Genomic DNA, 22,239 nt, shown 5'->3' on the forward strand with positions numbered 1-22,239 from the left:
GAGTTGTAAGAGCCCCCAATAAAATGATAAAATAAAGAAAATACTATTCAGCCAAAGACTGGTGTCACAGTTTGTCATCAGAAAGACAAAACCGCAGTACCTTTTCATCGTCTTCTTCACCTCCCCGTCCAACCTATACTCTCCTCCCATAAGTCTGCCCTTAAACTTGTGGCAGGCAGTCTGCAGGAGCTAGACCGCACTACTTCCTCTGCCTTCCTCTCACAGCACTCAGCTTCTTCTTCCTAGATACCATGACACCAAAGAAAGGAATGATAGCCGATGACACACCACATGGATGTAAAAAAAATGAAGACTCTGGGATTAGGCGGCTCAGGATTCCAGTACCAACTGGTCACTTACCACTGTGTGACCCCGGTAGCTAGTTTCACCTCCTCAAGCCTGTTTCCTCATCAACTTTCAGGTGTAAGCAAGACCACCTAACACAATTATCGCAAGTTCCCAATAGTATACTCTCATTGTTATTGTTAGATGCTTAATCTACTATGTAACAGAATGAAGCATTACTTGGTCCTACACCATTTTCATGATGCTTGGTATGGCTGAATACATATCGTGGCAATTATATAATGCTTTCCATACTAGGGGGGTCATCCTCCAGAACAATGTGGGAAAATATTCTGTTGTGATCCATAGGATTTTTATTGGCCATTTTTCAGAAGTAGATCACCAGGCCTTTCAAGTTTGTCTTAGACTGGAAGCTCCACTGAAAACTATTCACCATGGGTGACTCTGCTGGTAATTAAAGTATCATTGGTAAAGCTTCCGTCATCAGAACAACATGTAAGTCACCGCAGTACAACAAATTGAAAGAGAGGTGTTTGGTTGTTAGGTCCTGTCCTATGGTGCTGATTCAGAACAAACTTACGACAGAACAAAATACTACCTGGCTCTGTACCAGCCTCACAATGGGTTTTATGTTTGAGTTCATTTTTGCAGCTACTGTGTGAATCCATCTATCCAGAGCCTTCCTCTATTTCACCCTCTACTTTACCAAGCATGATGTTCTTTTCCAGGGGCAGATTGCTCCTGGTCATGTGTTCAAAGTATGGGAGAGGAAGTCTTATCTTCTAAAGCACTCCTTAGAAGCGAGGACGCAAGACTTCACTTGTGTATTTGGACATACTTTCAAGTGAAATTAGGGTGGCAGATGCTTTCAATACACGGTAGCAATAGTAATAATCACAGACATGTAGAACGTAATAATGGAGGCTAATGAAAGATTGTATCATGTACTCTAGGGCTTTCTACAAAGAGAAGAATACAGAACATTCTTATTCCCTAAGAACAAATAGTATCAAGCCAACATTCTTGAATAGGAATCCAGATATTTCTGGATATTTACTGGCTTACAGAAAAAATACCTTATTTGTATCACCTTGTTTCCTTCTATTTCAATGTTCATTTGAGGAATCATTAATTTGCTGTATAATATTGCCTACATAATTATTCAAAGACAAGTCTAATTCTCTTGCAAGACCCAAGATCTTCATATGCTCTCTGGCTGCCACAGCTCGCCCCCCCCCTACCCTCACCCCTCCTCCGTGCTCATGTAAAGATTAAGGGTCCTTCCATTCTCGTCCTTGGCTGCAGATGGAAAATGTGGCCTCTCTGAGGGTGGGGAATGTGGAGAAGGACCCAGCCAAGAAAGAGAGTCAGCAATGAGGGGAGGTAATGGTGCCAGCTATTCATGTTTCTGCGACTCCCCGTGCACAGTGCGGGCATTGTTTAAGATCCCATAGAAATTGTCCTACACAGCCCTCAGTCATATTAGCTGCCTCGCCACTTTTTCACATTCATCATTCATGCTGACGTGAGTAAATAATACCACATGTGGTCACGGTGACAGTTGTGCCCATGCTGTATTTATGTCAAGGTATTCATGGCTCTCACTATGGAAAAGTGCAAGTGAATGGCATGAGAGAACACTCCAGTGCGAATGGCTGGCTATCTTGATGAAGAGCATCAACTCAGAAACTCCCACTGCGGAGAAGCCGAGGGCAGGCTAGGGTGGTGAGTTGTGCTCTCAGCACAATGAAGTCTTATAAATTTGATGGGATATAGAAATAATTAGTAACACTCCTACTCCCACCCCCCTACTCATTTCATATGCACATTTGCAGCCTGGCTCCCACTCATGTCTCCTTCCCGCTCTTTGGTTCAAGTCTGAAGCCAACTTTGTTAAAATTGGACATAATCCTTGGGGCCAGGCATTCTCCTCCATCCAGTCCTCTTTCTTTCTTCCCTCCACAAACACGGAACACCTGGTGTGTGCTGGTGTGTGCGTGTGTGTGCGTGCGCGCCTAGTCCTGTGGCAGATGCAAGAAGTCCCATGGAGAGCCTGGAATCTAAGAAGGACCCAAACATTGGTGACACAGAGAAACAATGTGCAGCAGCTTCAAGTCCAGCATGAACAGATGCATAAGTAGTTGGAAAATCTCACCACCCTCCTGGGAATGCCTGTTCGAGCGTGTGAACTCGGTGGGCAGACTGGGAGGGCAGGTTGGGCAATGGTGTGGTTGGGACTGGGGAGGGATGGCCAACACAAACCACAACAAAGAGACAAAAATTCTTTTTTGTTTCTTTTTAAAAATCATTTTATTGGGGGCTCGTACAACTCATCAAAATCCACCCACCCATCCACCCATCCATTGTGTCAAGCACATTGGTATATTTGTTGCCATCATCATTCTCAAAAACATTTCTATCTACTTGAGCCCTTGGTATCAGCTCCTCCGTTTTTAAAAAGACAACATGCGAGGAGGTCGATACATTTGGGAAGAGTTGGAGTAGAACACAGAGTTCTGTGCTCTTTGCAGACGAGAGAAAAACCTTTCTGGGGATGAACAAATATACCTGCTCTGTCCCTCTTGGTACTCTATTTTTGTGCTAGGTTCTATAATTCACTACAAAGGCCACATAGAACTCACAGATAATGCTCACAATTATGAGGCTTACTAAGGAAGTTAAGAGGTTCTAATTTGGGCCGGTTCTCTTTGGACGCCGCAGCCCTGCTATGCCCGGCAGCGGAGGGAGGAAGCCCTAGCTAGAGCTAGCTAATAAACTCCTTTTGCCGCTGAAAAAAAAAACAAAAAAAGGTTATCATTTATGTACGACATATTCAGATAAAATTGTTCAGTCAGGATCATCACAATTAACCCTGTTAATAATCACTGACAGCTGAATGACATAATAGAATCAGTGTATTCCACTGTCACCATTTTAGCCAGATCCATTAGGCAAAGGAGGATCATTTGGGAGGCATCACAAAAGCTGTGGCGAAGGTTGTTGTTGTGGCTCCCAGTCACAGTGACCCTGTGTACAATGGAATGAAACCCTGCCTGTCCCTGCACCAGCCTCACAATTGTCCTCCTGTTTGAGCCCATTATTGCAGCCACTGTGTCAGCAGGGTCTTATTAAACCATTTACTTCATTGCAATATTCCTGAATCAGAGTAAGAACAACCCAAATATTAATAGGTAAGGTCAAAATAATCCTTCCCAGTTGTTCCTTGGGAATTTGGTTGAGGCCAAGCTTAGGACAGTATTCCCAAACCTGACTCATCATCACTCTCTCCTGAGGGAATTTATATAAACCGGTGGCTCAGTAGGACAGGTTTCCCCTTATTCTTAGGAAGCCCGCTTGGCATCATTGGGTAAGCACTGGACTGCTAATCACAAGTTGGTGGCTGAAACTCACCAGTGGCTCTATAGGGGAGACAGTGACGCTGTCCACTTCTGTAAAAATGTATAGCCTCAAAATAAATGTATAGCCTCAAAATAAATGTATAGCCTCAAAATAAATGCATAGCCTCAGGAGCCCTTCATAGCCAGGGTCACTATGAGTTGGAATCTATTGATAACAGTGCATTTTGGGGGGGAGGGGGCTTTGGCAACCCAGACTTACTAAAATGATGCCTGTGTCAGAGAGCTTGGAAATATGCCTTTCTAGGTGCTGGCGAACTTGTCTTAAAGAGCAACCACACTATCTCGACTGAGATTGCTCACTAATCTGTAAGAGTTGATTGAATTCAAGAATGGGCTAAAGAAAAGGCCCAGACAAATTCCCCCTTATTATTGCAATTGTCAGAAAATAAATTCATAATGTTAACAGAGCATGAACATTCTAGCACTCGCTGTGTCTGTTTGTTCCAGAGAGAGGAAGGGGGAGAGGGAGACAGAAGGATGAAGGTCTAACTCTAAAGCACACCAACTGCGATAGTTTATTGTGCCAGCCTGGCCGATAAACACAAGTAGGATTAACTGAAGGGCAGAGGGATAAATGACTCGGTGAGCCTCACCTTGCTTGTTCTGTGCCTCAGTTTAAAGGGGTACACTACCTGTGGGATGCCTAGCCTGTGGACTGTGTCACTGTAAGTTGAGGTCCCTTTAAGCCCACATGATTGGAATGTTCGTCTCTGGAGCTGGGGACCGACAGTTGATGACAGTTGGGGACCTGCCTTGCTGTTTGCTGCCTGGAGATATATAGCCCAGCTCTCTCTACAGTAGGGAACTGGCAACTGGCAGCTCTCAAGCCTTAAAGGACTGCTAGTGTCTCACTGCTTTATAATTTAACTGTTAATTTCTTGTATTATCTATCTGTATATAATTTAACAGTTCATTTCTTGTATTATATATCTATCTTTATAAATATATTTATATATAATTACTAGCAATCTGGTTTGTCTCTCTAGAGAACCCTGTCCAACACACCAACCTTTTGTTCCACTCAGTGATTTCATTGAAACATGCCCTTAGGCAGAAATAAACATTCTGACTCTTACATATCCAAATAAACTGAGCAGCAGAAAATGGATGAGAGATGGGGAACAGGAAGGAAAGTCCGCCGAAGGCCTTCCTCTTTCTCAATGCTCCCCCACTTTACTATTGTTCAATATCTTGCTTCCTAAAGTAGAGGGGCAGTAAAACAGAGCAAGACCTTAGACAATGTGGATTGATACAGTGACCTCAAAAATAATAACAATTGTGAAGATGGTTCAAGCAGTGTTTTGTTCCGTTGCACAGAGGGGCCCTATGAATTGGCACCAACGGAATGGTATCTAACAGCACCAGCTAGTTTACCCAGCAGGATGTCATTTCACAGGAGCTGCTCTCTCCTGATAATATGGCCTAGTGCACGAGATGAAGTCTCACCAGCCTTGCTTCTAATGAATAAGCTAGCTATATATACTTCTTTCAAGACATTTGTTTGCTCTTTGGCAGTCAATGATGCTTTCGAAATTCACCAGTACTATAATTTAAATACATCAATTCTTAAGTCTTCTTCATTTAATGTCAAACTTTTATGTACATAAGAGGTGCTTGAACATACCATGGCTTGGCTCAGGCACACAATAGTCCTCAGAGTCATATTCTTGTTTTTCAACACGTTAAAGATGTCTCTTACAGTAAATTTACCCAATACAGTGCATCATTTGATCACTTGATCACTGTTTCTAGGAGCTTTGATTGGGATATAAGTAAGACACAATCCTTGACAACTTCAATCTTTTCTCTATTTACCATGATGTTACCTATTGGTCCAGTTTTAAGGATTTAGGTTGTCTTTTCATTTTGCTGTCTCTCCATGCTGAAGGCTGCCATCCTGATCTTCATCTGCAATGCGAAAAACCCTACTCACTGCCAGCAAGCAATGTTGTGTCAGTTGCATAATGTTGGTGTTAATAAACCTTTCTTCAAACTTGATGCTGAGATCATCTTTATATAATCCAGCGTCTCTGCTGATTTGCTCAGTTTACCTCATGCATATATATGGTGAATGGATACAACCCTGAAGAGCACTGTTCTTAATTCTAATGCATGTGGTATCCCCTGTTATTTGCACAACTACATTTGACCCATGTACAAGTGCTTAATGAGAAAAATTAAGTATTCTGGACTTCCCATTCTCCTCAAGATTACCTATAGTGTGTTATAATCCACACAGTTGAATGAAATGAAGTAAACATCTTTCTGGTATTCTCTACCTTCAGCCAGGATCCATCTGACATCAGCAATGATTTCCCTTGTTCCAGATCCTATTCTAAGTCCAGCAGCCTCTGGAAGCTCTCTGTTAATGTACTGCTGCAACTGTTGTTGAATGATCTTCAACAAAATTTTACTTGGATGTGATATCAATGGTATGATTCTATAATTTGAGCTTTCTGTTAGGAATGGGTACAAATATGCATCTCTTCTAGCCAGTTGGCCAGCTAACAGACATGTCACCTCCCCAACCACTCACCTCCATTTGAATTTTCATTAAGGTTCAGGAAGCACCCATGTGGCAGTTGTCTATTGACTTACAGTGACAACAGAACCATGTTAAATGGTAGGATGGTAGGAGCTGATTTGTCTTCTCCCTTTCTCATCAACCTGAAGTATTGACCCTACTTTGGACTCTGTCAAAGTGGTTTGTAAATGTACAAATACAAGGTGGTACACCCCCAAATCTGAACTTTAATTTTCAATGATATGGACTTAATTTTTTTAACCAAACAAGTTTATCACCTTCAAAGTACCCACCCTAAGTACACTTGAGAATTTGTCAAATCTATTATTCCATTCTTGGAAACATTTTTCAAACTCATTTGTTTGGATGACTGACAGCTCCTCTGAGGTAGTTAGTTTATTGTGCCAACCTGGTCAATAAACACATGTGGGGTTAATTGAAGGGCAGAGAGATAAATGGCTTGGTGAGCCTCGCCTTTCCTGTCTCTTGCTCTTGGATCATTGGACCAGTGTGCGCTGCCTTGCTTGTTCTCTGCCTCAATTTGCAAGCTACACTACCTGTGGGACACCTCACCTGTGGACTGTGTCACTGTAATTTGAGGTTCCTTCAAGACCTTCTTCACCACACAATTGGAATTTACATCTCTTGAGCTGGGGACTGTTGGACCCTGTCACTGGCTGACTGTTGGTGACCTGCCTTACTATTTGCTGACTGTGCCCGGAAAAACTGAATTGCTCTACAGAGAACTACCTGGCAGCCCTCAAGACTTTAGAGACTGCCAGGGTCTCACAACTGTCTCATGGAAGTGAGTTGCACTGAGTCATTTGTACTGCTTTATAATTTAATTAACTAGTTCTTATGGTATTTATCTATCTGTATAAATATATATACAATTTTTATCATTCTGGATTTGTTTCTCTAGAGAACCCTGTCTAACACATCCTGCCTCATTTTTTTCTTCACATTTCTACCTTGTCAAATATCTGTCCTTTAATGTCCCTCTCCATTCACAGAAACAAAAAAGTCACCCTGAGTGATGTCAGATGAGTCAGGTGCATGGCACAAGGAGGCATGCTATTTTTTGCCCAAAAGTGGTGCACCAAAACGGCTGCATGAGCAGGTGCACTGTCATGGTGGCAAAACCAGTCCCACATCTGCCATAAAATTGGGCCTTTTCTGTCACACATTGTTTTTCAATCTTTTCAGAACCTCTAAATAGAAAGCTTGATTAATAGTCTGACCTGGTGGAATGAACTCCACCATGAGTCGGCAATTTTGTCCTTTCAGGAAGTTGACGGACATCAAGAACAAGGTTTGTTATCAATCAACATTTCACCTCTTCTGAAATGAGAAAAACATTTGTATCATTTTTTTCATAGCACTGTCATTGCAAGTTGTGTTCAACATCACAACAATTTCTGAGGCATTTTTCCTAGCAGGAAACAAAATTTCACAGTTGCAAGCTGTTGGCCATCACAGAAAAAACGAGGTTCAAGAGAAACTGTTTTTACACACACAAAAAAAATTCACTGTGACCAGAGAGAACCAGCAACATCACTGGGTGCACTAATTCAGAGTGAGTTGTTCAATACTCATCCAGTGGGAAAAATGAGTACTACAAAACTGCGTTCTGCCCAGAGAATTACAGTTTTGGGGGGTACCCCCTCATAGGGAGGTGATATATGGAACATGACCATTAGTCAGGCAAACAGTCTCATTGCTTGGCAGAATGAATTAGAAGATTATGTGACCCGAGAGTAGATGCCCCCCTATATTTTAGCATTTATCCTTATAGCTTTTGTCTCACACATTACTTTTATGATTGCTTGTCCATCCCTGGCATTGAGTGTTTTGTGGTTTCATCACTGTTTTTCAGGTATACATATATTCCATTGTAGGTATGTATTGGAGTTGCTTTATCCAGTTTTCTATTAATGGGTGTTTAGGCTGCTCCCATCTTCGTATTGTGAACAGGACTGTGAGAGTTTAATTTTTCCTTTGCCCAATTGTATTCCCTTGATTTATTTTGCCATCTACTGATTCTCTTAAGACTTCTAGTATGACTTGGTGTATGAGTGGTGATTCTTGGGAAATGTTTTCTGTATCTCCCCCATTGAATATGATGAGTGTTGGTCATTGGTTTTTTTGATATATGACCTTTATTAGGTTGAGTATTTCCCATCTATTCTTATTCTACTATGTATTTTCGATCAGATGGGAATTGGATATTGTCAAATGTTTTCCTCCATCTATTGATATGATCATGTGATTGTTATTCTTGTTTATGTGGTGAATTACATTGATTTTTTTCTAAAGTTGAACTATCCTTGTATTTCTTATATGCATGTCATTTGATCGTAGTAGATTATTTTTGATATGTTGTTGGATTCTGTTGGCCAGAATTTTGTTGAGAAATTTTCATCTATGTTCATGGAGGATATTGGTCTGTGGTTTTCTGTATTTGTGGGTTACTTATCTGGTTTTTTTTTTCTGGATTATACTTGCTTCATAAAATGAGTTTGGGAATTTGCTGTCCTTTTTTGTATTCTGAACTAGTCTAGTTGGAATTAGTGACACCTCTTCACAGAATACTGGTAGAATTCCCCTCTGAATCCTGGAATTTTCTTGATGATTTTATCTTTTTCTTCTTTTTTTAGGTCTGTTGAAGTACATTAAAGTATGTCTGTTTGTACTACTGTGGGAAGATAGTGGATTTCTAGTTGCCTATTTCTTGTGGGTAATCAACTTGTTAGAGTAGTTTTTCATGGTAGTGTATTATTGTTCTTTTTATTTCATTTGGATCTGTTGTGATATTGCCTTTTCATTTCTAATTCTAGATAATGAGATCTTCTCTTGTTTTTCCTTTGTTAAGTTTGCCATTTTTAATGCTCCTGAAATCATTTTTTAAAGTTCCTAAAGAACAAACTTCTTGTCTAATTGATTTTCCATTTTATGTTGTCCAATTAAGTTATCTCTGCTCTAATCATGATTTGTTTCCCCCTATTATTGGAAGGTTTGTATTTTTGTTCTTGTTTTAGTTGTTGGAAGTGTTGTTTTAAGGTCTTGGTTTTGGATTTCTCTACGGTTTTTTTTTTTTCAGGTATGCATTGAGTGCTATAAATTTCCCTCTCGTAACTGCTTTTCTTTGATTGCCATTGACTTGGTAAATTTTTCTGCTTCCTTTGATTTGTAATCAATTTTGGTTTGGGGGTTTAAAGTGTGTTTCTTGTTGACAGCATATATTGCTGTTGTTGTTAAGTACCATCAAGTTGGCTCTGACCCATAGCAACCCTGTGCACAAAAGAACAAAAGACTGCCCAGTCCTTCACCATCCTCACAATTGTTCCTATGCTGGAACCTAGTCTGTAACTACAAGGTCAATCCACATTGTGAAGGGCTTTCCTTCCCCCCACCCCCACCCCCTACTACCCTTCAACTTTACCAAGCATGATGTCTTTCTTCAGGGACTGGTCTCTCCTGACAGCACATCCAAAGTGTGTAAGAAGAAGTCGTGCCACCCTTGACTCTCAGGAGCACTCTGACCATACTCCTTCCAAGACAGACTTTTTTGTCTTTTTGGTAGTCCATGGTAGTTTCGTTATTTTTATTGGTGTAAGATTCTTGGTTTCAAGTTTTTTTCGTTTAGAATTTTATATATTTTTTCATTGTTCAGAAGTTCGAGTTTATCTTTATTTATTTTCATTTTTAGGTAAGTATTCTTTTTTTCTAGATGAACTCGTGAGTCCCATCTTTCCCTTGGATTTGAGAGTTTAACAATGATATGTTGTGATGTTTTTCTTTTGGAATATATCCTGTTTGGAGTTCACTCAGCTTCTTTAATAGTTGTTTACTCCTCCTTTGTGATGTTGGGGAAATTTTCTTTCCAAGACTCCTCATACTATTTTCTCTGTAGATTTTTAAAATTTCTTCTCATTTCAGATCCTAGTGAGATGTAGATAGTTTCTCCTGATGGTGCTCCACATCACTCTTAGGTTTTCTTTGGATTCTGTTGCTTTTTTAGTTGCTATTTTCTCTATCTTAGTGTAGTCAGCTCATTACTGTCTTCAAGCTCACTGATTTAATGTTTAACCTCCTTCAGGAACTTCAGTGGATATATCCTTGATGGAGATCACTATTTGGGGGTCACATAGTCATGGGTCATGCCCTGATGCCTTGCTTGAAAGAACCTCACTTAATCTTGTAATTTTTTATAATGCAATGTACATGTCCAATCATAGTCCTATTCCTACATCTGCAGTCTCACCTCCAACTGTGATAAAATGATCTGGTTCCAATCTTGACTTGAACTGGTTTCCATTGTTCTCCAATCCTATTTAACTAAGTGACGGTGACCATCACTCCTTGGGTGCTATTATGAGCCCATGCTAATTGTCCTTCTCATCTGGATGGTGTGTCTTTTCCTGGCTATGTCCTCTTTAAAGCATAGTAAATGCTCTCAGGTTATATTGGGGATCTCTTTTGTACCCTAAAACAATCAGAAGGTAACTTTTTTATTATAAATGCAGTCTCTTCTCTAATTTGTAAAGCAGATGAACTTTGAGGGTCTTAGAGGAAAAAGGATTTGGGTTTACAGAGTTTGAAACAGAGTGAAGGGAATTCCTTCATGTAATTTTCTTGTTCTCAAAATGATAATAGGGCATGCCATTGTAATTTTTATTTAAAAGTACATACTATATTTGTTTTTCAAAATATGTGACTAGGCATCACTAACAATCAAGCTTTAAAAACATTGTAACTGTCATACATTGCTAGTGGGAAAGTAAAATGTTGTAATGATTGTGAAAAACACTTTGATAATTTCTCAAAAATTTAAGCATGGAAATACCATATTAAAAACCAAAACTAATCCACTGGAACTGAGTAGATTTCAACATATACCAAATGACCCAGCTATTTCATTGCTGGGACTATAGCCAGACTTGAAAGCAGAGACTCAAACAGATATGTGTTCACCAAGATGCATTGCAGCATGATTTATAATGATCAAAGGTGGGAGAAATCTAAGTCTGTGTTATCATATAAATAGATATTTCATTGTAGATATAGCATATTTTGTAATTTTCTTTTCATGATTAATAATATTTCATTGTAGTTATGTAGCACATATTGTATATTATTCAATCATAAAGAGAGCATTTCTGAGTCATGCTACAATGTAAAGGAAAACTTGAATGCATTATGCTGAGTGAAATAAATCAGGAATAAAAATTATAATACTGTATGCTGCCAATTATGGAAAATATCTAGAATAGGCAAATTCATAGAGACAGAGAGTAGAGGGCTAGAGGAACCAAATAGTGAGAGATTTGCTGAAAAGGTACTGAGATTCTGTCTGAGGAAATGTAAAAGTTTGAAAATGATAGTGAAAGTAGTCAATATTACTGTACATGTAAAAGGATTAAATGGAAAAAAATTTATTATATATTTTAATCATTAATCATAATAGAAAAATACTGCCTTTCTCTACCATGGTATGGTATGTAATAATAAGATTCTGGCTTATCAACTTGAATTGTGCTCATAACTGCCATTCATATAAGTGACATTAGCAGAAGGATAATGTGGAGTACATTTCTCAATGCACTCGCTTACTTCTCTATCATTGAGTGTTCATGACTTGTTAATCTGTTGACTCTGGCAATACCAAAAAATAAAACAATACCATAACTATTATTTCTGAATGCAGTAATGATTAAATTTGCCCCCAAAAGCAGCTCTGAGTAGAACATATCCGGAAGTGTATATCATTTGATCTCACAGTAGCCAAGTGCAAAATTGCTCAAATTCAGGAAACAAAAATAAACAAACCAAAAACCAAAACCAAACCAAACAAACAAACAAAAAAATCAAAATGGGATCAATTATCTTTCTCATTAGCATTACTTCTAATTTTTTAAATCCAAATTTTTCTTAGTGCCCTCTTCTATAATCGTTCTATTATTAGGAACATAAGAATTGTCCCTTTGCTGATCTCTTAGAACTATAGTAATTCCACCCACCCCAATTTTGGATTGCCTTCGCCATTGAATACCAAAACTTAGAGCAGCGATATCAAATTATGAACATGGAAAGTGTCTGTGCACCCATACAATGGAATAAACTGAGATAGCTCTTCTTTAACTTAAAGTGAAGCTTCTCTGATTGAAGGCAGGACTTAGGACTTGCCCTGTTCAACTGCTCCTTTTCACTTCTTCTTTCTTCTATCATCCTTTTCCTCGCTTCTTGCCCCACACAGGCTCTGCCAATCCAGATTTTCAAGCTCCAAGCTGCAGGCACCCTCCTTTTCTCTTCTATCTTGAAGAGGCTCTCTGGATAATGAGAGCATTCTCCTTTCCTTTTATTTCTAGACACACTGCTTTGTAGCAAATCAGTCACATCACTCTCACCCCCATTTCCAGATTATCCCCATTGAGGAACTGGAATTCTTTAGGTGGGCCCAGGGGTATAGGTATGAAAGGATAGAAAAATTGGAATAACAGCAGATTTTTCATTTGTAAATACATTGTTTAGTTGCCATAGTATGTTCTTTTCTGATAAAGAGTAAAAGAAAGCTGTTCAGTGGATATGTTTGGTATATTTTAAATAATGTTAGTGTTAATAATTTGTGGTCATTGTAAACATAAATATAAATAAATTTAGGTTATTTCATCAGGTTGAACATTTTAAACATTTGCAAATATCTGTTTAGTTGGGGACATACCTAATAATATTCTCATGACCAGTGATTGCTAATTTTAAAATTCTGTGATTTTCAGAAATTCTTAAAAGACCATTGACAACAGAAATACTTTTAAAAATAATTTGTTAAGCAAGGTCAGAATTGTATTAGGAATTTATTACAAAAGACTGAAAAGACTAAAATATTACTATGGGTTTTATGTATGTTTTAAGATTTGATTCTTTGGAATCTAAGAAATAATTGTTCTCCTTTTTCCTAAGCTATCTAACTAATGGGTTTATTGGTTTTACCTGTAGTTTTGGACTGACTCTTCTTTTGCTATTGAATATAGAAGGATATAAGGTTGAGAGAAGAAATGAAACCTTAAAAAACGTCCAAACTCATGGCCATTGAGTCAATTATGACTCCTAATTACCTTCTAAGGCAGAGGAGAACTGCCCCCTTTGGGTTTCTGAGCCAGTAAAATCTTTATGTGGATCATAACAAACTATGAACAACCTTGAGAAGAATGGGGATTCCAGAACACTACATTGTGCTCATGCAGAACTTGGACATGGATCAAAAGGCAGTTATGTGAAGAGCACAAGGGACTACTGCATGGTCTAAATCAGGAAAGGCGTGCATCAGGGTTGTATCTTCTCACCATATTTAATCTACTTATATGCTGAGGAATTAATCAAAGAAGCTGCATTATACAAAACAGGATTTGGTATCAGGATCGAAGGAAGGCTTATTAACAAATTAACCTGTGATACGCAGATGACACGATCTTGCTTGCTGAAATGAGAAAGACTTGAAACACTTGCTGATGGTCAAGGATTGCAACCCTCAGAATGGACTGTAACCCAAAGTAAAGACCACAAAAATCGTCATAACTGGACCAATAGATAAGATCATGAAAAACAGAGAACAGATTTAAGTTATCAAGTATTCCGTCTCACTTGGACCCACAATCAATGCTCCTCGAAGCAATAGTCACGAGATCAAAGGATGCATTACATTGGGTGACTCTGCTGCTCCAGACCTCTGAAAGTGCTGAAAAGCAAGGGTATCACTTTGAGGACTCAGGTAAGCCTAACAAAGCCATGGTATTTTCAATAGCCTCCATGTGGAAGCTGAAATTAACCGATGAAGACTGGAGATGAATCATTGCATTTGAATTATGGTGTTGGTGAAGAATATTGATGGTACCATGGACTAACAAACAATCAATAAATCTGTCTTGAAAGATGTATAGACAGAATGCCTCTTAGAGGCAAGCATATGGAGACTTGGCCACATGGACTTCGGACATGTTGTCAGGAGAGACCAGTCCCTAGGGAAGGGCATCATATTTGGTAACGTGAAAAAGAGGAAGTCCCTTAACAAGTTGCATTGACACACTGTCTACAAGTATGGATTCAAACATAAGAACAATTGTGAAAATAGCTTAGGACTAGGCGGTGATTGCTTCCTTTGTGATGGGCTTGTGCTGAGTTGGAACTGACTGGGCGGGACCTACCCAAAACATCTTTATGGGAGCAGAAAGTCTCATATTTCTCCCACGGCTTAATTGCACACTACAACCTGTAATGCATTATGCCACATGGGATCATTTCTAAAACACATTCGAAAGTAACTCTGAAGGGAGAAAAAAATTCTCAACATAGATGGATTTTATATTCAGGATAGTGTTATTAAAAGAAACCGTCAGTGCCATTAATCTTTTCCAACTGTGAGTTTCCAACACTATAATTCTTTTTTTAGGATCATTTTATTGGGGGCTCTTACAACTCTGTTGCAATCCATACATCAATTGTATCCGGTATATTAGTACATGTTTTCCATCATTCTTTTCTAGACATTTACTATCCATTGAGCCCTTGAGATCAGCTCCTCTTTTTCTCCCCTCTACCTCCAAACCTTTGTGGTTCCTTGATAGATTGTAGATTGTTAATTATTTTCAAATCTCACACCAATCGCCATCTCCCTTCCTCTCTGGTTTCTGGGGGTGAGTGGTTATGTGCCATTCATTGCGATTGGTGCCCCCCTCCCTCCCAATCTTTTCCAGTACCCTTTTGGTATTGCAATTCCCATTCCTGTTTCTGGGTTCCATGTGTTGTGAGTTTTATCTCTTGTCTATACCTATGTATATGCTCCCGTCTAGTCCAGAGTGGCAAGCAGCACTGGGATCATGATAATGGGGGATGAGGAGGCCTAAAGGGATCAGAGGTATATTGCGTGATCCATTGGTGCTCTACTGCACCCTGATTGACTCATCCCCTCCCTGGGATCCCTCTGTGGGAGAATGTTCCACTGTCCAAAGATGGGCTTTGGGTCTCCGCTCCAACCCCCCACCATTTTCACCAATGAATTTTTGTTTGTTTATTTATTGTTTGTTGTGAATCTTCTGATGCCCATTGCCCAGTCTTGATGACACCTCACTATCACACTGGCTGGTGTGCTTGTTCCATGTGGGCTTGTTGCTTCCCTGTTGGATGGCCGCTTGTTTAACTTGTTTAATTTTAAGCCTTTAAGACTCCATACACTATCTCTTAATAGCCAGGCACAATCCTCTGTTTTCACCACATCTGCTTATGCACCCATTTAATCTTCAGTTGAGCATCACAGAATGCCAATTTGTTGGAACAAAGTGTTATTGAATTGAGAGAAGGTATGAGTCGAGGACTGAGGCCCATCTGCAGCCTCAGCCATATATATATATATATATATATATATATATATATATATATATATATATATATATATATACACCTCTAGAGCTTACCTCTGTTTCTTTTTGCCTCCTCCTGCCCCACCATCACTTTTCCCCTTCTTCCACCTCTTAGTGCTTCCTCTGTGCTAGCTTGGTGTTGTTCTAATAGGACCTCTCATAGGACCTCTACTCTGTCCTAGATGTTGGTTTTGATTCCCTAGTTGTTCCCTGTCCATGATGCCATCCACTCATCTCCCTGCCTCATTTTTCACCCTAGACCAGTGGTTCTCAACCTTCCTAATGCCGTGGCCCTTTAATACAGTTCCTCACGATGTGGTGACCTCCAACCATAAAATTATTTTCATTGCTACTTCATAACTGTAATTTTGCTACTGTTATGAATTGTCATGTAAATAGCTGATATGCAGGATGTATTTTCATTGTTATAAATTGAACATAATTAAAGCATACTGATTAATCACAAAGCAATATTTAATTATATATTGTGAAATATCTACTTGTTTTCCAATGGTCTTAGGAAACCTCTGTGAAAGGGCCATTCGACCCCCAAAAGTGTTGCAACTCAGGTTGAGAACCGCTGTCCTAGACCTTCCGGGGCCATTGGCCTCATTGCTTTCTTCTGGAGCTTCCCTCCCATGTCTGTCCCATTCAAGTAGGCAAACCAGCAATGTACTAGTCTTAATAATAAGAAAACATATGGCTGAGGAGGGGGTGGGAGACCTGGTAGGGCATGATCAAGAGTAATGTAACCAAGAGGAATTTCTGAAACCCTGGTGGGAACTGAGCATGATAGTGGGACAGGAGGAACGTCAACAGAATTAGAGGAAAGAGCTGGGAGGCAAAGGGCATTTATAGAGGTCTAGACAAAGACATGTATATATGCAAATATATTTATATATGAGGATGGGGAAATAGATCTATGTGCATATATTTATAGGTTTAGTATTCAGGTAGCAGAAGGACATTGGGCCTCCACTAAAATACGCCCTCAATGCAAGAATACTTTCTTCTATTAAATTGGCATTCTATGATGGTCATCTTCCCGACAAAACCACTATAGACAAAGCAGGTAAAAAACAAATGTGGTGAAGAAAGTCGATGGTACCTGGCTATCAAAAGATATAGCATCTGGGGTCTTAAAGGCTTGAAGGTAAACAAGCAACCATCTAGCTCAGACGCAACAAAGCCCACATGGAAGAAACACATGAGCCTGTGTGATCAGAAGGTGCCAAAGGATCAGTTATCAGACATCAAAAAACAAAAAATCATATCATTGTGTGCTCACCTCTATGATACGGTCGCTGAAGAAAAATGGGTGCATTAGCTCAGAAGCAACAAAGCCCACATGGAAGAAGCACATCAGTCTGTGTGATCATGAAGTGTTGAAGGGATCAGGTATAAGGCATCATCAGAACAAAATAATCTTACCATAGTGAATGAAGGAGGGGAGTGCAGAGTGGAGAGCCAAAGCCCATTTGTCGGCCACTGGAGATCCCCTTGTGGAGGAATCTCAGGGAGGAGATGAGTCAGACAGGGTGCAATGTCGCAGCGATGAAAAATATAACTTTCCTCTAGTTCCTAAATGCTTCCTTCCCCACCCCCTCTGCCCACACACTCTCATGATCCCAATTCTACCTTGCAAGTCTGGCTAGACCAGAGAATGGGCACTGGTACAAATAGGAACTAGAAACATGGGGAATCCAGGTGGACAATCCCTTCAGGACCAGGGGTGTGAGTGGCAATACTAGGAATGTAGAGGGAGGGTGGGTTGGAAAGGGGGACCTGATTACAAGGATCTACATGTGACCTCCTCCCTGGGGGACAGACAACAGAAAAGTGGGTGAAGGGAGACATTGGACAGGGCAAGATATGACAAAATAATAATTTATAAATTATCAAGGGTTCATGAGGGAGTGGGGAGCTGGGAGGGAGGGGAAAAATGAGGAGCTGATGCCAGGGGTTTAAGTGGAAAGTAAATGTTTTGAGAATGATGAGGGCAATGAATGTACAAATGTGCTTTACACAATTGATGTATGTATGGATTGTGATAAGAGTTGTATGAGCCCCTGATAAAAAGATTAAAAATAAATTTAAAAAATAATAATAAATTTAAAAGATAAGTAATAATAATAATAAATAAAACATATAGTTAAATAAAGAAAAGAAGAGAGAAAAAGAAGAAAAAAGAAAAGTGAAAAAAAATTTAAAACTTCATAAGTCCAGGTCTGTTTGCTGGCCCCCCATGAGTCCCTCCCTCCTGGTCATGGGGGAATCCTGGAGGCTGCCTCTCCCAGCCCAAAGTCCATTCTTGGGGCTCCTTGGGGCCTCTGTGAATTGGCTTTACTCCAATTGCTGATCTGTTATGCTTTATTCCACTGTCTCCCCGCCGTGTGTCCCCATTATTGTCCCTGTCACCATATGCTCCAGTGAGGGGACAACATGCCTTGAGTGGTTGGCAGTCCCACAGTCCTCTCTGTGCGTTAGCAGCTCCGTGCAGGGACCTCATCCTCCGGGCTGGGTGTCCCCATATGGAGTCTAGCCTGACTGCCCCTTTCTATTTTTCCTTCTTGGTTTGCTTCCGTGTGGCCATGGCAAGTCAGTTCCTTCCCCACACCTGAAGGTCTAGCATTGTTCTCTGCGACACACACTTCCATGGTGGGGGTCAGGCTGGCTCTGGTTGAGGCCTGGCCTGTCTTCCAGTCTTTTCGTGCATTCCTCCACACAACACTGTAATTCTTTACAGAAGTAGAAAGCCTCATCTTTCTCCTGGCTGCTGGTTGTGAATGGCTGAACTTTCAGTTAGCATGCCAACTCATAGCCACTACGCCACCACTGACTAGTTACTGAAATAGCAAGTTCTTACATGGAAGAAAATAATCAGATTTTACATAGTGTTAAATATTATAATTCTCAAATTGTAAGTTTTTGTTGGCAAGCCTAGCAAAATTACAAATACCATAGCAAGAGAAGTATTTAAAGTTCTAGTTATGAGTTTACAAAAGAGATTGTCATTGCAGTTTCTGTCTTAGACTCCACTTCTACTTCTGATAAAGTGACCCATTACTCATTGTGGATAAACAAAGCCAGGAGAGTTGCCATTGAGAGGAACACTTAGCATGTTTTAAATAAACTCCCAACAGGAGGAGTTAATCCTGTATTATTTTGATAGTCATGTATGTTTTACAACCCTTAACTGCATGTTTTTCTTCTGTTTTTGAACATTCAAGAGGCCTCCTCCCTTAGGTCACCTGGACTTTAGGCTGCCTTGCAACAATGTAAACCTTGCATACACTTGTCACAGTTTAAAGGAACTAAAGGCATGCTAATCCTCTGGACACTTAAATGTGGAGCTGGAATGTCCTAGTAGGACAACAGATGACAGCTCTCCCAATGTCATGGAACGAGACCCCTCACTCTGAGAACCATGGACTTTCTTTAAATCTTTATTGCACTGAAGGCTTCTGTAGTTAGCAACTTGGGTTTATTATCATCTAAAAATTCCATACAGACTATCCATTGTTGGCTGTTGTTTTCTCATATCTATTGCTTTTGTCTTACATACATTGAAGTGATATAGACTAATACCTTTATCTTAGTAAATAGATGGTATTGAAACGATTTCTTTGTGCTGCCTCATTCTTTTTAAGTAGTTTATGCTCTATCGCTCGTTTTGTTTCTATAAACATTTCTATGTGTTTTAATAGCAACAACTTTTATATTTTTGCCATTAGTATTTTCATTAATCTTCCCTATTGACTAGATAATTAGTAATACTATGAGGGGTTACCAAAAACACCCACAAAAACAACAACGGAAAAAGCTCTGCTGGGCGGAGCTTTCATAGCACACATTTTTCCCTCTAGGCGAGCATTGAGCAACTCGCTCTGAGTTGGTGCATCCAGTGGCATTGCCTGGGAAGGTTCTTGCTGGTCACAGTGAAATTCTTCATAAAACCAGTTTTGCTCTAACCTCATTTTTTTTGTGATGGCCGATTTAAGAGAATAGCATATGGCTATGAAATTTTGTTTCCTGCTCAGAAAAAATGCCACAGAAACTGTTGTGATGTTGAACACAGTTTATAAAGACAGCACTGTGGAAAAAACTCAACTGTACAAATGGCTTTCTCAAAAAAAAAAAAAAAAGGGAAATGTCAATTGATGACAAACCTTGTTCTGGACATCTAGCAAACTTCCAGAACAGGTAAGAATGTTCACTTGTAGTGCATTTGGAGTTCATGCCACCAGGTCACACTGTTAATCAAGCTATTTGGAGGTTCTGAAAAGACTGCATAACAGTGTACAACAGAAAAGGCCTGATTTGTGGCAGATGGAGGACTGGTTTTGCCACCATGACAATGTACCTGCTCATGCAGCCATCTCAGTGTGACCGTTTTTGGCAAAAAACAGTGTGCCTCTCTTGCCCCATGCACCTTACTGACCTGGCCTCGCTCCATGCCACTTCTTTTTTTTCTGTGAATGAAGAGGGACATGAAAGGACAGTGATTTGATGACATAGAAGTGGTGAAGCAAAAAAAGAGGGAGGTGCTGTCAGCCACCCAACCAGATGAGTATGAACAATTAATCCAAGAATCGAATCGCATATCTGACAAATGTAGTAAGTGTAATGGAAAGTACTTTGAAGGTAATATGGTTGTTTTATTTAAAACATTAAGGGGAAGATTGGGAAGGAGGGAGAGAGGTGAAACCAATCACAGTGATTGATGCAGAATCCCCCCATCCAGGGGGATGAACAAAAAAACAAAAACAAATGTGGGTGAAGGGAGACAGCATTTGGTTTTAGATATAAAAACAACAACAATTTATAATTTATCAAGGGGGCACTAGGGAGTGGGGAGGGAGGGAAAAAGAAGAGCTGATACCAAGGATTCAAATAGAAAGTAAATGATTATTAAATGATGATGGCAACCTATGTACAAATATTCTTGATACAATTGATGTATGGAATGTTATAAGATCTGTTACGAGCCCCCAATACAATAATTTTAAAAATAAAAGTTACATTGGGAAAAAATTTAAAAACATAACTTTGAAAAAAATCCAGTTTTTTTATACCCCCTTATATTATTATTAGAATCACCAAATGTTATATGAAGGTTATTTCCATGCAATTTTTCATAAAGTTAATATGCTGCTATCTATGAAGCAAAACCTCTGCTGGAAATCAAGGTGTTGCCAGAAGGGAGCTCAAGAGTTCACATCTCTCCTTTCTTGGTTCTGGACCCTCTTACATGCAGTGGAGGGACTGTATTCAGACCAGAGTTAGAGAAAAACTTTGAACAGAACGAGTGAGTTTATTAAGGAGCTAATTCGATGTGAAAGCTAATGGGCCATAACCTTACAATGGAAGGTTGCCCAGCAGCTTTCAGTGAGACCTGTAATAAATTATTAGTAATTGTCAGAGTTCGGCTCACTGCCATCGTGTCCATGCCAACACAGAGTGACCCTGTAGGGCGAGGTAGAACTGCCTTTGTGGATTTTCAGACTGTAACTCTTTACAGGAATAGAAAGCCCTATTTTTCCCCTTGGGGCAGCTGATGATTTTGAACTGCTGTCCTTGCAGTTAGCAGCCCTATTTGTAATCACTGTGTCACCAGCGCTCCCTTATTAGAGTTAGGAAATGCTGAACTATAAGCTATTAATATTGACTTTTAAAATAATGAGTGTTCTCTATAATAATGTCAATTTTATACCCTTGCATTAATGGTCTTTCCCAAGCACTGGCAAATGTGGTGAGGCTTCAGCCAGCACATAGAACGCCTGAGGGCATCATGAGGTAAAGAGGCCAGCTTTTATCCAGCTAGTGGCAGACCTCTCACCACTGGCTGGCTGTCCCGGAGGTAGGCGCCTCTCCTTTCCAGGTACGTGCACCCCAGAGCTCACATTGTGCCTTTGTCACAAGCCCTGAAAGCACGGGGTAATTTGACTACTGTGGGGCTAATGTGAACATCCTGTCTTTCTTTGTCCACACCGCTGCACTATCTCCATCTCTTCTGTTGATAAGGAAATGTGGCTTCTCTACCCGTCATCTTCCATAGTGCTGTGAAGCAAGCGGTGGGGATGTGTCTTCACCTCTTTTTTGGTACTAGGAATTCCTTCCATTATCCACCTTTTCCCCCTCTCCAACTCTGTCTGAGACTTGAGGTTGTTTTTTTTTAATCATTTTATTAGGGGCTCATACAGCTCTTATCACATTCCATACATGCATCAATTGTGTAAAGCACAGTTGTACATTCATTGCCCTCATCATTCTCAAAACATTTGCTCTCTGCTTAAGCCCCTGGCATCAGCTCCTCATTTTCCCCTCCCTCATGAACCCTTTATCAAGGGTTCATGAGGTTCCTTTATCAAGGGTTCCTTTTTAATTTTTTTTAATTAATTAATTTTTTAAGTTCCTCTTTAATTGGACAACCCCTTACAGAAGGGTCACAGGGAGGAGATGAGCCAGTTAGGGTGCAATGTAGCAACGATGAAAAATACAACTTTTCTCCAGTTTCTAAATGCTTCTCCCTGTCCTCACCCTGCCCCCCACCACCCCACTATCATGATCCCAATTC

This window comes from Tenrec ecaudatus, chromosome 11 (genome assembly GCF_050624435.1).
Source record: "Tenrec ecaudatus isolate mTenEca1 chromosome 11, mTenEca1.hap1, whole genome shotgun sequence".
Taxonomy (NCBI): Eukaryota; Metazoa; Chordata; class Mammalia; order Afrosoricida; family Tenrecidae; genus Tenrec; species Tenrec ecaudatus.